Source organism: Mesoplodon bidens (genome assembly GCF_964165515.1).
Source record: "Mesoplodon bidens genome assembly, chromosome: 6".
Taxonomy (NCBI): Eukaryota; Metazoa; Chordata; class Mammalia; order Artiodactyla; family Ziphiidae; genus Mesoplodon; species Mesoplodon bidens.
In genome coordinates, this window is record NC_138162.1 from 85022161 (window position 1) to 85044353 (window position 22193).

The window sequence follows — 22193 nt, forward strand, 5'->3', positions numbered from 1 at the left end:
ATCCTCTTTTAAGTTTCACACAAACTCTAGAGCAGAGACATGTATTATCCTCTGTTTATAAATGAGAAAGCTGAGGCGTATGGACTGAAATAAATTGATTGGGATTACATAACCAGACTCAGAATAATAAAAATAAAATTCAGTATTAAGACCATTAATACTAAGTAGTGAATTCTAAATCTCAGATGAATGAGACACTAAGTTGTTATGTTCAGACAGGCAGAAATTCCTTTGAATTGGATTGGTCAGGCCGAGTTTCCTAGAGCTGTCTGGACTAGCATTGGTTCTTGGAGGATGGCTAAGGCTTAACTAAGCAGATGGGACTAAAGCAGGAGGAGCATTACCAGTAAACTTGCTGCACAAGAGGTGTTCAGGGAAGCAAGTCAATTGTTTTAATGCTTTTTAGTCTAATTAGCCTATTGCTACAAAGGATAGTGATTCAACATTTGATGGATCAGTCAAGAAGAATAGACATTTTTACACTTTCCAAAAGATGGATAGTGTGCCCATTCTTTTCAATTCCCACACCCATGGAAGACCTTGCTAATCAATATCCATCTGTGGACTAATCAGCGTTTTCTCACCTTTCACCCCAGTATTAGGGCCTTATCATCATGCTAGTGATCTATCAGACTCATGGTTTTCCACCCAACAGTCTACTCTTCATTTTGAGGAACTTGCACAGAGTGCTTCGTAGAGAAGGGCAGGTAGTTGTTGTAGTAACTACTAAATTAAAATTTCTCCATCGAGTGATCAACACTGTAGGCACGTCTGAGTATGGAAATATTAAACACGCCATCCCCCTCATGTAGAAAGAATATCATGCAGCTAAAATGTAAGTGGACATGCATTCTCAACTGCTTTCATATGGTCATTCAGATTCACACAAAGGGCAATGACAGACAGCAGCTTGACGATTATGGAGAAAACTGGAGGCAACTTCCGCCGTGGCCTGGCCAGCTCAACACTGCCGCCTTCCATCTGCTGATACAAAATGGCAGCGGGAGCACAAAGGCCAGCTGCAGCCCGACCTCACCTGGCCCAGGCTGGGCCCTGGGCCCCAAACTCAGTATGTGTCAATGACAAAGTATGAACCTGCTTCTCCTCCCTGGTTGACAACCATTTCCAAAGTTATTTTTGTTGCAAACCTATAAAATCTGAAATTCTCAGCAGAATACTTTGGAGCCATTGACAAATTTAGCAGGGCATAGCCAAGATGGACTTAATTTCACTGTGGCTCATTGGAGCAGCTTGGCAGTAGAGATGGGGCTGTAATCCATACAATCATGTCTCCTCTTCATCGTGAGAGGTGAAGATCTGGCCCAGAGTCAATTCCTGGGCAAGAAGGATGCAGTTGTGCAGCATCACTGAGTCTCAGAGGGCAAGTCTGGGACCTGGGAATGCCAGCAGTTCCTTCCTACCTTCTACCTGCAAGGGACTTAGAAGGATGTTTGACTGTCTTATTACTGAAAGATTTTCTTGCAAGATTTCTTCTCTAAAGGGCCACTGTTGGGTCCCCTGCCCCCAATAATTGCTGCAACTGTTGCTTTTTCAGGGCCAGGCATCAGGCAACAAAAGACATTTTGCATCCCCACTGCTAGAAGTTTCCAGAAACATTCCCTGAGGGATTGTAACACCCTTTTTCATTTTATAAAAGAATACATTATTTTAAGAATAGAGTGTTTTGAAGCTGGCAGAGTTCTACTAAAATGGCTTTACTTAATTTTGCACCCACAAAAGTCAGAGCGACCTATAGAAACTAACTTTCTGTTGCAAGATTCACAACAAGTCAAGGGTGTGGCTGAAACTCAAGCCCACAGCATCAACCTTCTACACAACACTGCCTCCTTTTTATGAGTACCATAGAGAAAACAAGCCCATATGTGTTGCAAGGCAGGGGGTAAGAGCCTTTTCCCAAGTGCGGATAGAAAGCACACTGTACCCCTGGACTTGGCTTTTTCTCCTTATGAGCCCAAATGAATTGCTTCCGTAAATAAACTTTGAGTCCCTGTCATATACCAAGCTCTGAGGTCCTTCATGCCCTCTTCAGGCTAATGGTCTAGTGGGAAACACAGATACAAAAATGCATGGTTATAATATGAAGCTATCCAATAGAGGGCTAAAAGTCCCTTGCCGTGCACGATAAGCTTTCCAAGGGCATCCAAAAATAACGTGAAACATTCAAAATAGAGCTGCCTTTAAAATGTGCAAAATCAAATGATATTTTAATTAAATATCTACAAAATGCAAAATGTCAAACTAGTCAACTGCAGCTCAAAACTTAAGGAATCACATATAATTAAACTTAATGTGGGATAAAGCTGAATTTTAATATGTTTGATATGATGTGGGACCCACAGAGGTAGGAGAACTTAGGATCTGCTGGGTTCCTAATTTAACCCTGCAAAGGAGGGAGAAATTCACTATTCATGGGGGGGAGGAATGTATTTATATATATTTCTGATCTCTTCCCTCAAGATTCCCACCTGTAGATCCAAATAGCTACTTGCCATTTCCCTTCAGATATCTAATAGACATCTCAAAATTAACACGTCCAAAATAGACTTCAGACTCACCAATCCCCTAAACATTATTATCACCAAGTGTCTCCCATCTCAGCAAATGGCATTAAAATACATCCACCTAAAAACCCATCCATCCACCATTTGCTCAAACCTGAAACCTAGAATTCCTCTTTTTTTTTTTTTTTTTTGTGGTACGCGGGCCTCTCACTGTTGCGGCCTCTCCCGTTGCGGAGCACAGGCTCCAGACGCGCAGGGTCAGCGGCCATGGCTCACGGGCCCAGCCGCTCCGCGGCATGTGGGATCTTCCCAGACCGGGGCACGAACCCGTGTCCCCTGCATCGGCAGGCGGACTCTCAACCACTGCGCCACCAGGGAAGCCCTAGAATTCCTCTTTTTCCGCCCCCAAATCCAATCCATGAGCGAGGTCCCATTAACCATACCTCCATGATATATCTCGAAGTGGTCTACTTCTCCCCATTCCATAGCTATAATCCTGGATCACACCACCATCCTCTCCACCCTAAACTACTGCCAGAATCTCCTAACCAGGCTCCCCACTTCTCTCCGCCTCCTTTCCTCTTTTTTCTCTCCTCCCCCATCATTCTCCACACAGATAGCAGAGTTATTCTCCACACAGATAGCAGAGATAGCTATTACAACTACAAAATCTGATTTCACCTCTCCTCATTCACTCAGAATAAAATCTGAACTCCTTACCTGAGATCTGTCTGATCTCTTCTCATGCTTCCCTGCTCATCATATTCTAGTCATACTAACTTTCTTTTTGTTCTTCAAACAAAACTAGCTTATTTGTGCATCCAGACCCCTGCTCTTCACATGGCTGGTTTTTTCTCACCCTACAGGTCTTAGTTCAAAAATAGCTTCCTCGGGAAGCAGCTCCACACCTGCCCACTTTTTTGGTCTTTTCACAGCACGTACCACAAACATGACATTCTATCGTTCATTGACTTGTTTATTGTCAGTCTCTCCCTCAGCACTGCGACAGCTGGGGTTTTGCCCACCTTGTTCACAGCTGTATCTTACAGGTCTAGCACAGTGCCTTGCTTAGTAAATATTTGTGGAATGAATGCATAAAAAGGCGTCAGAGAGAAATGGCATGAGACATAAGCCTTGAAGGATAAGTAGGAATTTGTCAGTCAAAGAAGGTGAGGATGTTGGAGTAGGACTTGAGAGAGAGAGAGAACCGGTACAAAGGCACAAAACCATCAAAGGGCTTGTGGACTGAGAGGCAGGGAGTGGGTAGGGTGGGCAACTGAAGGGAGGGAATGGGAAGACCCCGGAGGTCAAGTTGCAAAGGGCTAGGAGGGGCTATTGCCCTTCCTCCACCTCCTTGTCCTCGAAGTCATCAACCCTCTTTTCAGAGAGGCTAATTGACTTGCTCAAGGACCACATCAAGTCAACTAGTGACTTCCTGCCAACAAATTCGGGAGGCATTCAGTGAGACAGAATGCTGAGGAGGCTGTAATTTGCTTCAGTCCCCAGGGGACTGATGGCTGCACTGAGCCAGCTAAATGAAAGGACAGGGTACTAAGCGGAGCTCAGCTGTCAGATTAGCTCACATGAGAGAAGGCAGCCCTTGGCTTCTCTTCCCTGGGATGTCCATGGCCAGAGCAACAAATTTGGTAAGGCCTGTTTGCAAGGCCTGTTTGGGGACAAGGGCTGGCTCAGAATCTTCTTTTCCTTCTAAGAGAAAACCCCTTGCCCTCTAAACTGTCATTACCAGAGATGAGTAAAAGGAAAGAAAGTAATATGTGAGCAACTCCCTTTCATAACAACAGAAACAGTAACTCCTATATATGGAGTACTTTCCTATGTGCTAAGCACTGTGCTCAATTCTTTATATGAGTTATTTCATTCGATATTCCCAATAGCCTGACTTTATTGTCTTTTCACAAATGAGAAAGGAGATGAGGTAAATGCCTAAGGCACCCCAGTGGTTAAACGGAAGATCTGGGATTAATTTAAATCCATACGATCTGATATCAGAGTCTCCAAGAGAAATATAAGAGCCAAGGAAGATGTCAAAACAAACTTCAGGCCGTGACCGTGGAGCTTGCATCAGGATTGTATATGTCACCTGACAACGTCAGGTCCAGGGTCCACACTGTCTCTTGTGAATTGAGCAATGTCCACCCAGGACTACTCAGCACACTATGGCCACATAGTGCTTTGTGTGACCAAGCTAGGAGTGAGTGAATTTCAATATCATCGTGAGAATTAGTAGCAACCAATGGGCCATCTGGGCAAAAGAAATCAGAAAGGACCTAAAGGAAATGAGGCAGTGGCTATTAAGAAATGAGGATGTGGGGGCTTCCCTGGTGGCGCAGTGGTTGGGGGTCCGCCTGCCGATGCAGGGGGCGCGGGTTCGTGCCCCGGTCCGGGAGGATCCCACGTGCCGCGGAGCGGCTGGGCCCGTGAGCCATGGCCGTTGGGCCTGTGCGTCCGGAGCCTGTGCTCCGCAACGGGGGAGACCACAGCAGTGAGAGGCCCACGTACCGCAAAAAAAAAAAAAAAAAAAAAAAAAAAAAAAAAAAGAAATGAGGATGTGATGTTCCCTTTCATGCTAATTTTTCTTTGTCTTGGAAGCCATCATTTGCATACTCTAGCCTCAGATGAAATGAAGATGAAATAGAATGGAGATATGGGGAACACATAGAAACATTACAATACTCAAAATCATAACATAATACAAATTCCATGAGCTCCTTTGACAAATCTAGTGAAACATAAATTCTTCTCAGGTGATATTAAACAGGATTTTCTTGACACTCATATCCATAACTGTTACAATACAATAAAAGCTAAACTATCAAGAAAATGTAAGGCTTTTAATCATGTATAGGAATGTGATTTTTAATTGACTTGTATCATTAGAAGAGCCACAGATATGACAGGAACCATGAGTCATCTTGACCATCTTCCCATGATCATTCCCATATCTGATCCATCAGCAAATCAAGACAGTTCTACCTCCAACATATGTCTTTGATCCATTTTCTGTCCTTCACCTGTACTGCCACCATCCTTGTCTACACCAACTTGGGTCAAGCTACTTCCCACCTGGGCTGTTGCAACACCTCCTAACTAGCCTCACTGAATGCACCCCTTGTGTCCACACTCCAACATGTCCTCATCTACTTCCTAGAATCTATTCTACATAACAGCCAGAGTGCTCTTTCTAAAAAGTCAAAGCTCACATGAGACTCTGCTGTTTAAATCCCTCCCATGGCTTCCCATTTCACCCAGGAAAAAGTTGAAATTCCTTTCCCTGGTCATGAAGGCCATGGTCAGTCTGACCACCCACCTCTCGAAAACTCATCTCGTGCCATTCTCTCCCTTCCTTTATATTTTCTAGCAACACTGACTTTTCCTGACTCCTCTATTCTGCTTTGTAGGCTAGAACTTCCCCACATGCCATTCTCTGTACTTTAATGCTATTCCATCCCTAATCACCTATATCTGGCTAGCACATTTATTATCTGGGTCTCAGTTTAAATGTCATTCTTCATTTCCTGATCCTTCTAGACAAGGTTAGATCTCCTTATTATAAGCTCTCATCCATGCCTCTACTTTACTTTCATATCAATTATATTACAAACATCTAGTTAGTTGTAGCAGTATCTGTTTGCTGTATGTGATTCTCAGTACAAGGTTTGTTCCATGGGGACAAAGTCTGTAAATGTCTTACATCTCATGAATCTAGCAAAATGTCTTTCATAGAGTAGGTACTTGATAACTCTTTGATCAGTAGTAGATGAATAAGTCAATAAATGAATAATTGAGTAAATAACCATTTACTCAGGAAATTGCCCTGGACCAGTTATTGGTATAACTAAGTTCTAATCTTGATTCTGTATAACTTCAGTATAGCCCTCTATGTGTCCACCTCAGTTTCCCCATCTTCAGCATCATCCCTGTAAACCATTCCAGCCCTTCTGCTCAATGAAAAGGGAAAATCCCAGGAGATTTCATGGAGATTCTATCACCAGCCCTAAAACACATACAAAGCCTTTGTCACACACTCAGTAAAGCTAAAGCTAGGACCTTGGCACTAAAAGCGTGCAGCTGGGAGTTGGTTGGTGTGGTGACAGAGTTCTAAAGTGTACCGCCCAGATTCCCATCCATTCATTGCTGTGAAGGGACTTTGCAGATGGAATGAAAGGTTACTATCAACTGACTTTAAAATAAGGAGATTATTCCTGAATTATCCATGCGAGCCCAAGGTAGGTCAGAGGGACGTAGTAGAAGGAGACAGAGAAGGCATGAGTCAGAGGAGGGGATCAGAGAGATCCGAGATGAGAAAAGGATTTGACTCAGAGTTGCTGACTTTGAAGAGGCAAGAAGGAAGCCATGAGCCAAGAAATGCATGCAGTCTCTAGAAACTGAGAACAATCCCCAGCCAACAGGTGACAAGGAAACAGGGACCTCAGTCCTGAACTCTGCCATCAATCTGACTGAACGTGGGGCAGATTCATGCCCAGAGCCTCCAGAAAGGATGCAGCCTGAGACACATTAATTCCAACCTTTTAAAACCAGGAGCAGAGAAGCAGCTGAGCCACACTGAGCCCGGACGACTGACCTACAGAATGGCGAGAAAATAAATGGGTGTTTTGGTAAGCCATAAAAGTTGTGGTTACTTGTTGCAGCAGCAATAGAAAACTAACACATATTAGCTTATTTTCATAGCTGCGACCTAAAGGGCAGGCTTCTAATTAAACACATATGTAAGGGCCCCCTCTAATCTTCTCCAGATATCTTAGAGGGTAGGTGCTATCTTTTTACTCTCCCTTTGCCATGCTACAGAGCACACGTACCTCCCCAGGGGAGCTTTTACACATGGCTAGTGCCCCAGTTTTTGTGGCTCAAGTCCAGGGGCCAGGAGGGCTTGCATTCCTGGGTCCCACAGGACTATAACAAACAGTTCGTGGCTGGCTACCATCCCCAGGGCACCTGTGCATAGAGAAGACTGAAATATACCCCCAATCTCTTTGTGAAAGAAGCCTATATGCTTGCTTGGAGCTCTGGCCTGAGAGCAGACTTCTGATTTGGCACACGGTAGGGTCCTATGAAAATGTGCTCCTGGGACAGAAGCCAGTGGCTGCCATCTTTGCACTCTCCCTCTGCCTCACTCCAGGTGGCTGGTATCTCCCAGAAAGGAACTTGTACAATTTGTCTGGCACCCTGATTTTGTGACTACCACACAGGGGGTACATCTACATCACCTGGTTCTGGTGGCCAGTGGGGCTTACCCTTGCAGTCCCATAGAACTCCATGTGTTTGCATACTTTAAAAGCTACTGCCCGAGGGTCTGGTTTCCAATCAGCCTGAATATAGGTGCTGACTGAGATCCTCCCATTTGGGACACTGACAGCTCTTGGCACTCTCCAGCTACTGGGACCCACCAAAAATAAAAATAGGCTGCTTGGACAATCACAGAGATTTGAGAAACAACCAAGATCTAGGGCAGGACTGAATGACAAGCTTCATACCCTACATAAGGTCACTCCTTCAAGACTGGGAGAAGTGGCTGTTTTATTTTATGCATAGAAACCAACACAGAGAGTCAAGAAAAACTGAAAAAACAGAGGAATATGTTCCAAATGGAAGAACAAGATAAAACCTCAGGAAAAGTCCTTAATGAAATGGCGGTAAATGATTTACCTGATAAAGAGTCCAAAGCAATGGTCATAAATATGCTCACTGAACTTGAGAGGAGAACGGATGAACACAGTGAAAACTATTAGACATGGAAAAGAAACTGAGGAAAAAAAAAGAAATTGAGGAAGACTCTAGTAAATGGAAAGATATTCAGTGCTCATGGAAGAATTAATATTGTAAAAATGCCATACTACCCAAAGCAGTCTGAAGATTCAGTGCAATCCCTAGCAAAAGCCCAATGGCAATTTTCACAGAAATAGAACAAACAATCCTAAAATTTGTATGGAACCACAAAAGACACCAAATAGCCAAAGTAATCTTCAGAAAGAGCAACAAAGCTAGCAGCATATTGCTTCCTCATTTCAAATTATATTACAAAACTATAATGATCAAAACAGTATGGTGGTATTGGCATAAAAACAGACACATAGATCAATGGAACAGGATAGAGAACGCAGACATAAACCCATGCGTGTATGGTCATTTATATTCTGACAAAGGAGCCAAGAATATACAATATGTAAAGGATAGTCTTTTCAATAAATGGCTTTGGGAAAGCTGGATAGCACAAAAGAATGAAACTGGACCACTATGTAACACAATACACAATACTAACTTAACATGTATAAAGGATTTGAACATAAGACATAAAACTACCAGAAGAAAACATAGGTGGTAAGCTCCTTGTCATCTGTCTTGGCAATAATTTTTTGAATCAGACAACAAATGCAAAACATAAGTGGAATTACATCAAACTAAAAAGGTCTGCATAGCAAAGAAAACCATTAGTAAAATAAAAAGGCAACGTTTTGCAAATCATATATCTGATAAGGGGTTAATATCCAAAACACATAAAGATCTCAACAGCAATAAAAACACACAATCTGATTAAAAATGGGAAGAATATCTGAAAAGACATTTTCCCAAAGAAGACATCCAGATAGCCAACAGGTCCATGAAAAGGTGCTTAATATCAATAGTCGTCAGGGAAATGCAAATCAAAACCACAATGAGATATCACTTCACCCATTAGAAAGGCCATTACCAAAAAGACAAGAAATTACAAGTCTTGGCAAGAATATGGGTAAAGGGAACACTTGTGCACTGTTGGTGAGAATGTAAATGAATGCAGCCACTATGAAAAGAAGTTTTTTCAAAAAATTAAAAATAGAATTACCGTATGATCCAGCAATTCCACTTCTGGGCATATAACTGAAGGAAATGAAATCATTATCTCAAAAAGATATCTGCATGCCCATATTCATTGCAGTATTATTTATAAGAGCAAAGATGTGGAAGCAACCTAAGTGTCCACTGATGGACTAATGGATAAAAGAAATATGATACACACACACACACACACACACACACAACTGAATATTATTCAGCCATAAAAAAGAAAGAAATCTTGCCATTTGCAACAACATGAATGGACCCTGCGGGCATTATGCTAAGTGAAATAAGTCAGACAGAGAAAGACAAAAATGTATGATCCCACTTATATGTGGAATCTTAAAAAAAAAAAAGTATCTCATAGATACAGAGAACTGATTGGTGGTTGCCAGAGGCGGGGGTGGGACAGTGGGTGAAATGGGTAAATGGGGTCAAAAGGTACAAGATATACGTCATGGCGATGTAATGTACAACATGGTGACTACCGTTAATAATATTGTATTGCACATTTGAAAGTTGCTAAAAAAATACTTCTTAAAAGTTCTCACCGCAAGAAAAAAATTTTTGTAACTATGTATCATGACAGATGTTAACTAGATTTATTGTGGTCACCATTTTGCAATATATATAAATATCAAATTATTATGCTGTATACCTGAAATTAATATGTTATATGTCAATTATACCTCAAAAAATAGAATTTTAATTAGAAAAAAAGGAAAACTAGTACAATTAGAACAGACCCATTCAATCAGAATATGTATTTTTGCAATATCTCAAGATGATCTGTGAACACATGAAAGTTTGAGATGCACTGCCATGGATGAGCACTTCTTTCCAGAGTGTGAGAAGCCTACCCTTGATTTATTGAGAGTCACTGCTGCAAACTTCATGTTGCTGAAGGATGCACACTGAGGAATTAGGCAAGCTGGTCCTTGGCTGGCTATTAACCAGGCAGAACCGATGCAAGTTAGCAGCACTTTGGGTCAAAGAAACAACAAGTGAACAGCTAGAGTGTTCTGATCCCCAGCCTGATCAGGGAGCCTGACAGACCCAGCTATTTGACTGAAGGTGTGAATTGGGAATTTATTTACAGGCTCCCAACACTGGCTCTCAGCAGTTAATGGGGCAAAAAATTCTGCCTGTAGCTACTTTAACAACCCAGCCAGCTCAGCAGTAAGCTCTGCCTTGACACCATTTGTACTCATTGAGATTAAGGGCTCTGTCCTTGTGACAATTTTCCATGTCTGCTCTTTTCAATGAGCTGCATGATCGGCCACATTTTTGACAGATGGACGAGTGTGAGCCTTATCCTTCTCTACTTCCCTTAGTACAGATTCAAATTTATCATTGGCTTACTGATGACCTACTTTAGGTCAGGCACAGCACTAGTGCCTTCTGTGTTCATTATTTGGCAACTCAGTGTGGCTGTCCCCATTTCAAAGTGAGGAATCAGAGGATTCAAGTGGTTGATTGCTCTCTCAAGGCCCTGTAATTAGCCAGGTTTCCCGCTCCTAGTTTAGTTGTTTTCCTCCAACAGCAAAGCTGGCCCTGTCTGTTACGCTTCTATCCACATTCCAGCCTTCCAAAGTCCTCCTAGCCAGGTGGCATATCTTCCACCACCTCTACCCATTTATGTAGTTTTGAGCAGAGACTAAGTTGAACCCTAGTATATTATACTAAATAAGTCTCCATCCATCTCTACCTAAATGAGTCTCAATCCATCCATTCCAGAAGATCGTTCAATGTCACAGTTACGTTCACAGAATATGAAGGGAGATTGCTGGATTCATGCCTTGGCTCTGTCACTTACTAGCTGTGAGATCTTAGGAAGTATGCTTATCCTCTCTGCATCTCTGCTTCCCCATTTGTAAACTAACGATGATAATCATCTCTCCCTCCTTGGGATGCTGTGAGGATTAAATGACTTAAAATGATTAAAGCACTTAGGACAGCGCTTATACGTATTAGACACAATATATGTTGGTTATTATTATTCCTAAGCCAAAAACTTTGGATTTATCCTTGATGCCTCTTGCCCTACATCTGACCTATCACTAAATCGAGTTAACTTACCTCTTGAGTGGGTCCTCTTCCCTCCATGCCACCGCTACCACATGAGGTTAGCTACCAATATCACTTGCCAAAAGAAATCTGCAAACTATTCTCCTGGACCCTCTCCAGTTGCTGCTTTACAAAGAAGCCAAAGTGGCATCTTAAAAATGCAAATCTGATCACATACTCTCGCTGAAACCTGCTGCTTTTTAGGTATATCTGGGAACTTTTAAGATTTGCAAGACCCTGCAAGTTCTGCCTCCCCCACCCCAATTTCTTCTCTCTCTCCCTGTCTTCCCTCCATCCAGTCTGGCCTCCTTTCAGTCCCTCACACTAGCCAAGCCTCCTCCTGTGTGGAACCTTTGCAGACGTGTCTCCCACTCCCACCCCGTGTCCGATTATCTCCTCCCTCAGCACTGCTGGAGTCACAATTTCACATTTGCTTTTGTGATTATTTGACTGATAGCTGTCTACCATTCCAGACTGTAAGCTGTATGAGGGCAGGAATTGCATTTGCTTTTTCTCACCATTGTATCCACCATACTTAGCACAGTTACTGGCATATAATATTTGCTCAGTAATTTGTGTTTTAATGACTAAAAGAATGAATGAATGAATGAAAATACTGTGGCACAATTTTAGAGGCAGGACAAGTAAGGACTGGTGCTTCCGATGGTTTGAGTCCTGCTTGGGGGGAGGGAGGGTGAGGATTAAGTTATGTTAGATCCAAAACTTCAAGTCATTGGCTGGATAACTGTTGATCTGATGCAAACTTCGCCCGCGTGTCGCAAACTATTTGGAAGCAGCTGATCCACACAAGAGGAACAACCGGAAGTTGGTTCGGCAAAGGTATCATCTCAAAATACAGAGGTCTTAAGGGTTATATAAAAACCAGAAGCTGAAAAATCGACTTTACACATTCTCACTACTTAACATCTATTATTTCTTTAGGGAATACTGCCTAGAAAGACCTTATCCCCACCAAAATATATACCCCTTAGTTTGCTACTATCCCACTACTAGGTTAGATCTTATTCCCTCCTCCAGCTCTGTGGCAGTAAAACTCCATGATCCAGACCTCGAGAATGAAGACCCACCTATGCTATTCCTACAGAATACAGTGTGAGGAAGTGGCCAGACATTTGAAGACCGTGGAGGGCTTCTTAGGGTTGACTGGAGCAACTTTGCCTTTGATATCTATGCTAGAAAGGAAGCCGACTAACAGATATATCATCTGGGAATATTCAAGCTCACTAAATCCTTCATGAGACTGGGAGAACATGAGGTCAGGCCTCCTCCAGAATTGATTTCAGGCCCTGCCCCATCCTGTGATATGTGCTCTCTGGGCTTCTGTTCACTGTAGTTTGGGCTCTCTGTCTTGTAAGCTCCAAGAACACGGGGGTCACATCTAGTACTGAGAATTCCAGATACACGTAGGTGCTTTAAAAATGTTGATAATGATGTCAACAGAAACTACATCAGTCTCCTTTTGTTGTCTCAGGCTAATTATCAGATAACTAAAATAGAATAGAGATGATGTTTATCCGTATCTAAGGGTTTCATAGCAAATACTCTCCAGACAGCAAGCAGGATTTCTGACTCTGTGTTGGATTCCTCCTCTTCTCTCCTATATCCACCACTGAAAGACCTTATACCATAGTCACCAATCACTACGGAAAATCTGGAATATCCTTGCACCATGCACATTGGCCACTTCCTACTGCCTGTGCTAAACACTAACTCAGAGTAGCAAGCAGCCTGAGCCTGGGCCAAGATGGTGACTGTCCTTCCCAAAGACTCTAAGAAGAATAGCATACAGCAGTGGTTCTCAAACTTAAGCAGAGAGCAGAGTCTGGAAAGCTTGTTCAAACACAGATTCCTGCCACCCCACCCCAGAGTCTCTGATTCAGTACGTTCAAGGTGGAAGCTGAGAATTAACATTTCTAATAATGTAATAATTACATTTCTAGTAATGTAATAACCAGGTGATGCTGACGCTGCTGGTCCCACCTTGAGACCCAGCTTGGCCATTTACCATGTAACCTTGGATAAATTACTTAATCCCTCTAATCCCTGCTTTCTTCATCTATAAAAAAGCAGTAATAAAAGCACCATGGCTGAGAATTAACCAAGATGATGCATGGTGATGTACATGGGTGCATACAAACTACCCCCTCCCTCGGCAAGAGAAGGAACCCCTTTCCCAGTCCCATGCTCTGCCCTGACTCTCTCAGGTCTGCAGGATGCTTTTTGTGACTCTCCCTGGCAGGGCTGCTGTGGAACATTTGGGTGGTGGGCAGGGCACATTGAATTCAGTCTCTGGCTGCCTCTCTCCAGAAGTGTCCTGCCTACAAGGGCTCCTCAGCCCACCTCACAGAGAGAGAACAAGGCTATTGCATGACACTTCTGCAAGAACAGTATTCCACGTGGCCTGCTGCCCTGAGACTGAGAGATTAAATGACTCATCCCAAATGCATAGCTCTTAATGGGGAGCTCCAGAGTTAGGACAACACATCATCTGACTCTTATACTACGATTTGCCCTTAGAATCTTGGTCTATCAGTTTCCCACAGCTGCTGTAACAAATGACCACAACTTGGTGGCTTAAAACAATACACATTCATTCTCTTACTGTTCTGAGGTCAGAAGTAGGTAGTGGGTCCCACAGGGTAGAAATCAAGGTGTTGGTAGGACCACCCTCCCCTCTTCTCTCTAGGGGAGGATATGTTTTCTGGTTTCCCTGTGTCTAGCACTGTATACCTTGCACTCCTTGGCTTGTGGCCCCTTCCTCCATCTTCAGAGTCAGCAGTAGCATCTTTAAATCTCTCTCTCTGCTGAGGTCATGATGTCATGAGGTCACCTTCTTCTATTAGTAAAATCTCCCTCTACCTCCTTCTTATAAGGATACTTGGGCCCACTCTGATAATCAAGATAATCTCCCAAATCAAGATCTTTAATCACACCTGCAAAATCCCTTTTACCATATAATGTAACATGCACAGGTTCCAGGGATGAGGACCTGAATGCCTCTGGGAGCCATCACTCAGCCTACCACACTTGGAGAGATCATCTAACTCTCTGAGCCACTACTTTTTCATCAGTAAAACAGAAATAATAATATAGCCTCATGAGAATGTTGCTGTGAGACATTTCAAATCACTAAAGAAACGTTTACTGGGTTGTTAAGCACAAAAGAGAAGCAGGCAGCATTTATCTAACATTAATTCATTAACTCTATTCATTTACGCACCTTTTACTAAACACTATGTGTCAAGTACCGTGCTGGACACAGGAGATGTAATAGAATGAGGAACCCCACCTTTATGGGTTTTATACTGTAATAGAAACAGATGAATGCTAGAGAGAAAGTGACCTGATGTGTCAACAGGGGCTATGAAATCAGAGAGGAAATGCTCTACAGGGATATAATAGTAGCTGTTGTCAGTCCTCTGGGCAGGAAAAAGGAGTGGAAGGATAGAGTTGGAGAAAGGGGCTGGGAAGTGCCAGGAGTTTCTCCCACTTGGAGTCTTGGGTTGGAGACACTGGGGTGCAGCGTGAGAGATGAGCTAACAGTGCAGACCGGGGTCCAGTTGTGAATGGTCCTACCTGCCCTATAAGTGATCTGGATTGCATCACGTGCTCCAGGGAGCCACTGAAAAGTTTAAGCAGCACTTCCTCAATATCCCATCCCCTACAGTGATCCAGGGCTCCAAGCAGGAAATCCTAAAAGCTCTGGCCTCCTTATTCATATTTAAACATCAAACTTAGCAGAGTTCTCTGTGAAGTGGTACTGGTTTCTTATTTTTTTTTTAACTTTTTAAAATAGTTTTCTTGACATATAACTGATATACAAAAAACCTACACATATTTAATGTACACAATTTGGTGAGTTTGGGCATATACATACACCCATGACACCGTCACCATATTCAAGGTAATAAACATATCCATCACCTTCAAGGTACTGGTTTCTTTAAGTGCCTCCTGCCTTTCATTGAGGCCCTTTGTGATTTATACTTTCAGAATTTTACTTGTAGAGCCTCCTGATATAGTGAGTCATCATCTCCCTTAGACTCCCTGTCAATCTCATTTTTAAAGCACTTGCTTTTAAACATATTCGTATACCCCCTGGATCCCATTTAACCCCCTACTCTTTTTTTTTTTTTTTTTTGTGGTACGCAGGCCTCTCACTGTTGTGGCCTCTCCCGTTGCGGAGCACAGGCTCCTGACGCACAGGCTCAGCAGCCATGGCTCATGAGCCCAGCCGCTCCGCGGCATGTGGGATCTTCCTGGACCGGGGCACGAACCCGTGTCCCCTGAATCGGCAGGCGGACTCTCAACCACTGCGCCACCAGGGAAGCCCATAACCCCCTACTCTTTATGGTTCTTTTTATGAGAATGTCCAAAAGGTAGATTTTCTATATTAACTATTAGTACCTTAGGTAGACCACAGTAATTCTGATTGCTCATGCAATTTTTTTTTCTAACCTGGGTGGTTTTTCTGAAAAGTGAGTTGATAAAAATTGTGACGTGAATTTAGTTGAGAACGCCTGCTCTCCTGGATGCGTGGTCCCCAGTCTGCTCCATCCCTCCACTTTACCGCCTGAAACGCCTGAAACGTAACACCCCTCCCTAATATGCTTTTGTCAACCACTATCATTCTCTCTGTGAACTTCAATAAACTGGCAGTACATTTCTGTGCTGGAAAGACATTTTGCATTAAAAAATTGGACGCACAGCGGGCATTCTGCCTGGGGACCACATGTCTAGGAAAGCAGTCATTTTTAACTAAGGATATTACAAGCCTAGATAGAATAGGGCTGGGGTACTCTGAAGCACAAATGTCTAGCCTACTGGAAGCAAAATTACCGTACTGCATGTTGGTAATTAACCTTGTCAACTAGCTTTCAGAACAACTCCAGCCTAATGCACACACTCACTTCTCAGGTTCTATAGCTGTTGTTTCTGGATCTCATTACATTCTATTTGCAACCTGCATCTCTACCACTGCCTCTCGCCAGCATGCTCTGACTTGCTTGCCCTCTTTGCCTTGTTCTTCCCATAGAGTTGATTAGCTCCTTTTTTTAAATTAATTTTTATTGGAGTATAGTTGCTTTACAATGTTGTTAGTTTCTACTGTACAGCAAAGTGAATCAACCATACGTATATCAATACATATATCCCCTCCCTTTTGGACTTCCTTCACAGTCAGGTCACCACAGTGCATCAAGTAGAGTTCCCTGTGCTATACCGTATGTTCTCATTAGTTATCTATTTTATACACAGTAGCAATAGTGTATACGTGTCAATCACAACCTCCCAATTCCTCCCCCCCCACCACCCTTTCCCCCTTGGTATCCATACATTTGTTCTCTACGTCTGTGTCTCTATTTCTGCTTTGCAAATAGGGTCATCTATACCATTTTTCCAGATTCCACATACATGCGTTAATATACGATATTTGTTTTTCTCTTTCTGACTTACTTCACTCTGTATGACAGTCTCTAGGTCCATCCACGTGTCTACAAATGACCCAATTTCGTTCCTTTTTATGGTCCATAGCATTGATTAGCTTCTAACCATACAAAATTTACTAGTTTGTTGTATTTGTGATGTACACTCTACCTCCTGTGCTTCACCAGGGAAGAGACTTGTGTCTTGCCTACCGTTGTACCCCAAATTCCTGGAAGTGTACCTGGCGTGTAGCAGTTGCTTAATAATTATTTTAAATGAATGAATGCATACATTTCCGTGGAGCTATCAGCTACCAGGTGACTCTTTTTTGCATTCCTAATTCCAAACACGTCAATTTATTTACCAAAATGTTTTGACCACTTTATCACTTGGCAAATAGCGATCCAGGAGAGAGGCTGAAGCTCAGTCCTGTGGGAAAACTCTGGAAAATGGTATAGATCACAGGCCTCAGAGTTATCTCACTGGAGGGACAATGGAGTCATGATCTTTACGCACCAAATCCCTGGCATTGGTTGAGGAAAACTCCGGGGTCAGTTGCCTGGTTCTCCTGGCCTGCCATGTGCACTGGACAGAGCAGCCTTCCTACACTGGAGAAAGCCTCACACTGATACAAGCAGATACTCTCCCCTGTAAGTTGGTTTCCACACATTGATGTGGCCACAGGATGTGTGCAGGGCACCAAAAAAAGTCTGCTACAGTTCACAGGGAAAGCAGCAGGTGATGAGGCCAGCAGTGGAGGCAAGGGTCAAAATTTGAAGGCTCATGGTTTTCCTTCTTTGGAGCTTTATTCTGTATTGAGGGAACAGCACTGGAAGACTTCAGGCAGAAGAGCAAGTATCAAATTCACATCTGAGGAAGACCATTCTGGTTAGAGTAGACAGAACAGGCGTGAGGTGGGTAGAGCAGATCATGAGTCCCAGGGACCAATGAGGAAGTTAAATCTATTACATGGGATAGGAAAGACTGGGTGAGAAGTCCTGTGGTGGTGCTGGAGAAGGAGCTGAGAGATTGTGAGAGATCAAATGTGGGGAAGGGTCGGGTTGAGCTTCAGTTCCCCATACTGGCTTTCCCAATCGGATGGTGGCGGCACTCACCTACATAGTGCATATAGGAAGGATGTAGGTACGGGGGTGAGATGCTAAGTCTTGTTGGACATTTTGGGTTGGAAATACCTGTGAAGTGTCCAGGTGTAGAGTCTGTGGGCAAATGGATGTAGGATTATTGAACTCAGGAGACAGATCTAGACTAGGAAAAGCTATTTAGGAATCTCCACTTTATAGAAGATGTTTGAAGACAAGGAAGCAGAAGAAATCCCAAGAAAAATAATTAGAAGTTTACCACGTGAGATAAGTTGAATGTTACCGTCAACAACCTTCTGGTATCAAGTCCTTTGCCAACCTAGAGAAAGCATGGCTTCTATCATCTCTGAGTGTTGCTTTGCCTTTATTTCTCTCTACAATTTCCCTAAATGATTATCTTTCCCCCTCCACATAGTTAAATATGGAGAGGGGACAAACTGTGTGATTTGGGGAGAGCTGGGTAAACTCTCACTGTCAGCTTTTTCCTCTGTAAAAAAGGCATCTCCTGGGTGGACATCAGCTTTCCTGACAGTCAACTGAAGAAACTTTCTTGAGATGTAGGCTTTACGAAGTGCTCTCTCCCCTGAACACAAATAATATCAAACTCATGTTCTTACCTTACCAGGCACTTAGCCTGGTTGGTACGAGGACACTCCTCACTGCACCTTCCACAAGCATTGCCTCTGCTATAATGATGAGCCTTTAACCTGCTAATGCTAGTTCATCATTTACCTGAGACTTGTTACTCATTGAAAAGCATCTTTTCGGATGGGCACAAAATCCAAGTAAGCAGCTGCAATCATTGTGATCGGAGCCCTTGTAACAAATGACCTTCCTTCTGCGTGGGTTTGTACATTAGAGTGTCTACAGATGCTTGACTTTTCCGCCAAACAGCCATCCTGGCCAAGAACAGGACAGCCCCTCCACTGGAATGTGTAGGTGATGACATTTCTTTCACCACCCTGGCATCTAAACCTGACACTCTATCTGGTAACAATGCACTGAACTCCTGATTGTTTATGGCATGGAACTCGGCAGAATGGGCTGTGAACTCCTGCACTATATTTTACTCCATCAACTCTTGTTATACTTGTGTCAGAGAGAGAACACAGCCGCTCGATGTTGAGCAGACCCAAAAAACAGCCACTGTCAAAATCCTGCCCGAGGCATCTGTATAAACACACAGAGCCATGCCAGGAGTCGTGCATTTTCAAAACATCTGCCAGTTCATCCCAACCAGCTTCCCTCACATTCTCAGGCCTTGTCAATGCTACCCATCATTTCTTTAATCCCTCAAGTTCAAGTCCATGGATTTGACTCCTTGTTCTCGACCCATCTCCTGTATGCAGGAGTCATCATTTATCAATAATAACAGTAACTGTATTTATTTGTTGCTTATTATATGTCAAGCAGACTCTGTGCTAAGTCCTTTATCAAATTTAGTTGTTACCACAACTTTCTAAAGTTGACTATTTTTATTCCATTTTGCGGCTATGGAAATGAGGGTTAGAGATGGAGCCCCAAATCACACAGCTAGAAAGTGGTAGAGTTAGAATTTGGATCCAGCTTTCTCTGTCACTAAACTGTACTATATTCCCTCCTGTGGAGCATTAATCATCTTATCTTCCCCTCCTTTATAAGGCATTTTGAAATTTCCAAAACATTGTCACAAGGCATATCATTTGGTCCTCCAAATAGACCAGAGAACCAGGCAGGATGTGTTTCATCCCCACTGTCACAGAAGTAAATAAAACTCAGCATTTACCCGACTTGCTCAAAGCCACGCATGCCTGAGCCTTGGACTCAAATCTTGACTCTTTTCACTATTCTCATAAATATCATGCTTTTCTTTTTTTCATAACAGCTATTTCTTCTTTCGAAATGACCAATGTATAAAATTTACTCAGAGGCCATTTTGGCCTACTAACTACAAAGACATTTCTACAGGGCTTTCCAAAATTGGAAGAGGAGATAATGAGTTCTCCATCCCTTTTAGTTTTTACTCAAATACTGGGCAGTCACTGAGCTAGAAACCATTGAGACAATTAAGCCTGATCCCTAGATAAGTTCCAAAATCCCCCTCTCCCTGAGATCCTGTGACTCTGTTTTCTCGATGATTTGGTTTGCAATAGCTCCAATTCCCTCACTCCTGGCTTTCTGAAGCCATCTGCTAGCTGACTTTTCAGACTGTCCCCCCAATTCAGCCAGTCTCCCCTGACCAGGGTGATCATCCACCAAAGTTGTTCTCATCAGTGACATTGTTCCTAAATCTTCCTTGGCTCGCTTTAGCCAACCACACCCATTCGATACACCTCTGCCTGATGTTCCATGATCTATATCCTCTATCCAAACTCAGTTTCTGCTTCAATCAATCCAAACATTTGCCTGAGTCACAGAGACATCATGCTTAGTCCAGCTCCCCAGTCCTTTGCTTTCTGTGTTCCCCTCCTGAAATATGCTCCACTTTCCCCCCAACCCTCCCCACCTAGCCACATCCATTTTTTTTGAGGCCCAAGTGAAGCTTATTTCAGTACACCAAACAAATATTTAATGAATATCTCCCCCAAAAACACAAAACAAGTCTAGGAACAATCTTCTACTCATGCAGTGAAGCCATGAGGACCTCAAACTGAACAAGAAATGGTCCTGTCCTCAGGGAGGGGTACAACAGGAACAAGCTGCACTGGGCAACCATTAGGTTTTGAACACTTATTCTACATTGGCTGATGTTCTTGGTATTTTATGTGAGCTGATTCTGCCTGTCTCATGAAGGGTAGACATTAAGCCTTCTTCCCAAATAGCCTCCAGAAAATGTTAGGCAAGCAGTAGTAAAGGATGCATGATTGAGATGTCTACGGCTGCATATTTTGAACTCATCCCCATACACATTCACACGCACACACAGCTCACCAATTATTTGAATTTCCAGTGTAGTAGAAGGGGCACACGACATCTGAAGTCAACCGGGCCTGGGATCAATCCCATCTCCAGTATCTTCTGGGAAAATGAGTGCTACAAAACCAGGGTTAAAGCAGCAGAGTTCGGAATCTGACCTCCTGGGTTTAAGTCCCAGCTGGGTGACTGTAATAGGTCGCTTCATATCTCACTGCCTCAACTTTCTCAACAGAAAAACGAGGATGATTTAAAAAAAAAAAACAGCTGTACACAGAGCCCTCTTTCCCCATGGGGTTATTACTGTAAGGATTGACCTAATACACACAAAGCACTCAGGACAATTCCTAGCACACGCCATCAGTGAATAAGTGTTAGCTATTTGGATTATCACTAAGTCAGTGAAATTGGACAGATTACTTAAATTTCCTGAGCCTCAGTTTCCTCTTTAAAATGAGAGCAGCGCTCACCTCCATAAGCTGGCTCTGAGAATTAAATGTGGAAGCATTGCGAAAGCACCCAGCTATCCCAGTAAAGGTCCCCTTATCTCCAGTCCAGGGCCCGGACTTCTAATCCCCAAACTACACACAACATTTTGCTCCTGCCTCTGCTCGTTTTAGCAGTTTTGCCTGCCCATCATTTGTGCTACTGTAGTTAAGTGCTTGTTTTTATCCCACAGAAAATGTTGGCTTCTTACAAATTCATCTTCAGGAAATTACAACCTAAATCAAGCTCAACGACTGCATAAGCAAAAAACCATTCAAGTTCCCCGAGCCCACGGGCAGCTTTTCCACAGCCCATCCCTGCCCATTTTGGCAAACTGTGAACAGCAGAGAGAGGAACCAGCCCTCTCCCTCTTCAGGAGGGCTTGGGGCCTCAGGCACATCACACCGTGTAAAATCTGCTTAAGACGAATATCAAGAGCAGCCTTGAAAGCAAAAAGGAGTCAAAGCAGGTCAGACAGCCGCCAGAGGGAGTTTGGGAAGGGTGAGGGGGGGAAGAGCCTGACTCACCAGCTCTGCCTGTTGGCATCACAGCGAGTTTCCAGGGAGCGTCAGGCTTCCCGAGTCCTGGACACCGAGCCCTACCTCACCGCCTGGTGGCTGCAAGCTTAAGCTGTAGGCTAGTCTCTAAAGGTCCAGGACCCCTGAACGTGGGGTCTGTTCCCTAGAAATGATGCTGGAGGGCCCCTCCCCTCCTCCAGGACAGTGATGTAACTAGAGCAGGAAGATGCAGTGGCCCCTGGGGAGGCCCTGAGGGTCGGCCTGAGGTGGGCTCAGCTATGAAGGGTGGAGGTCAGGCCCAGGGGAGGAGA

The 22193-nt window shown here is 43.4% G+C and overlaps 1 protein-coding gene across 1 annotated transcript in view; it reads left to right on the forward strand.

The window, feature by feature from the left end:
* Positions 1–22193, forward strand: part of PCSK5 (proprotein convertase subtilisin/kexin type 5) — a 467730-nt gene that overhangs the window by 331507 nt on the left and 114030 nt on the right. The window lies entirely within an intron of this gene.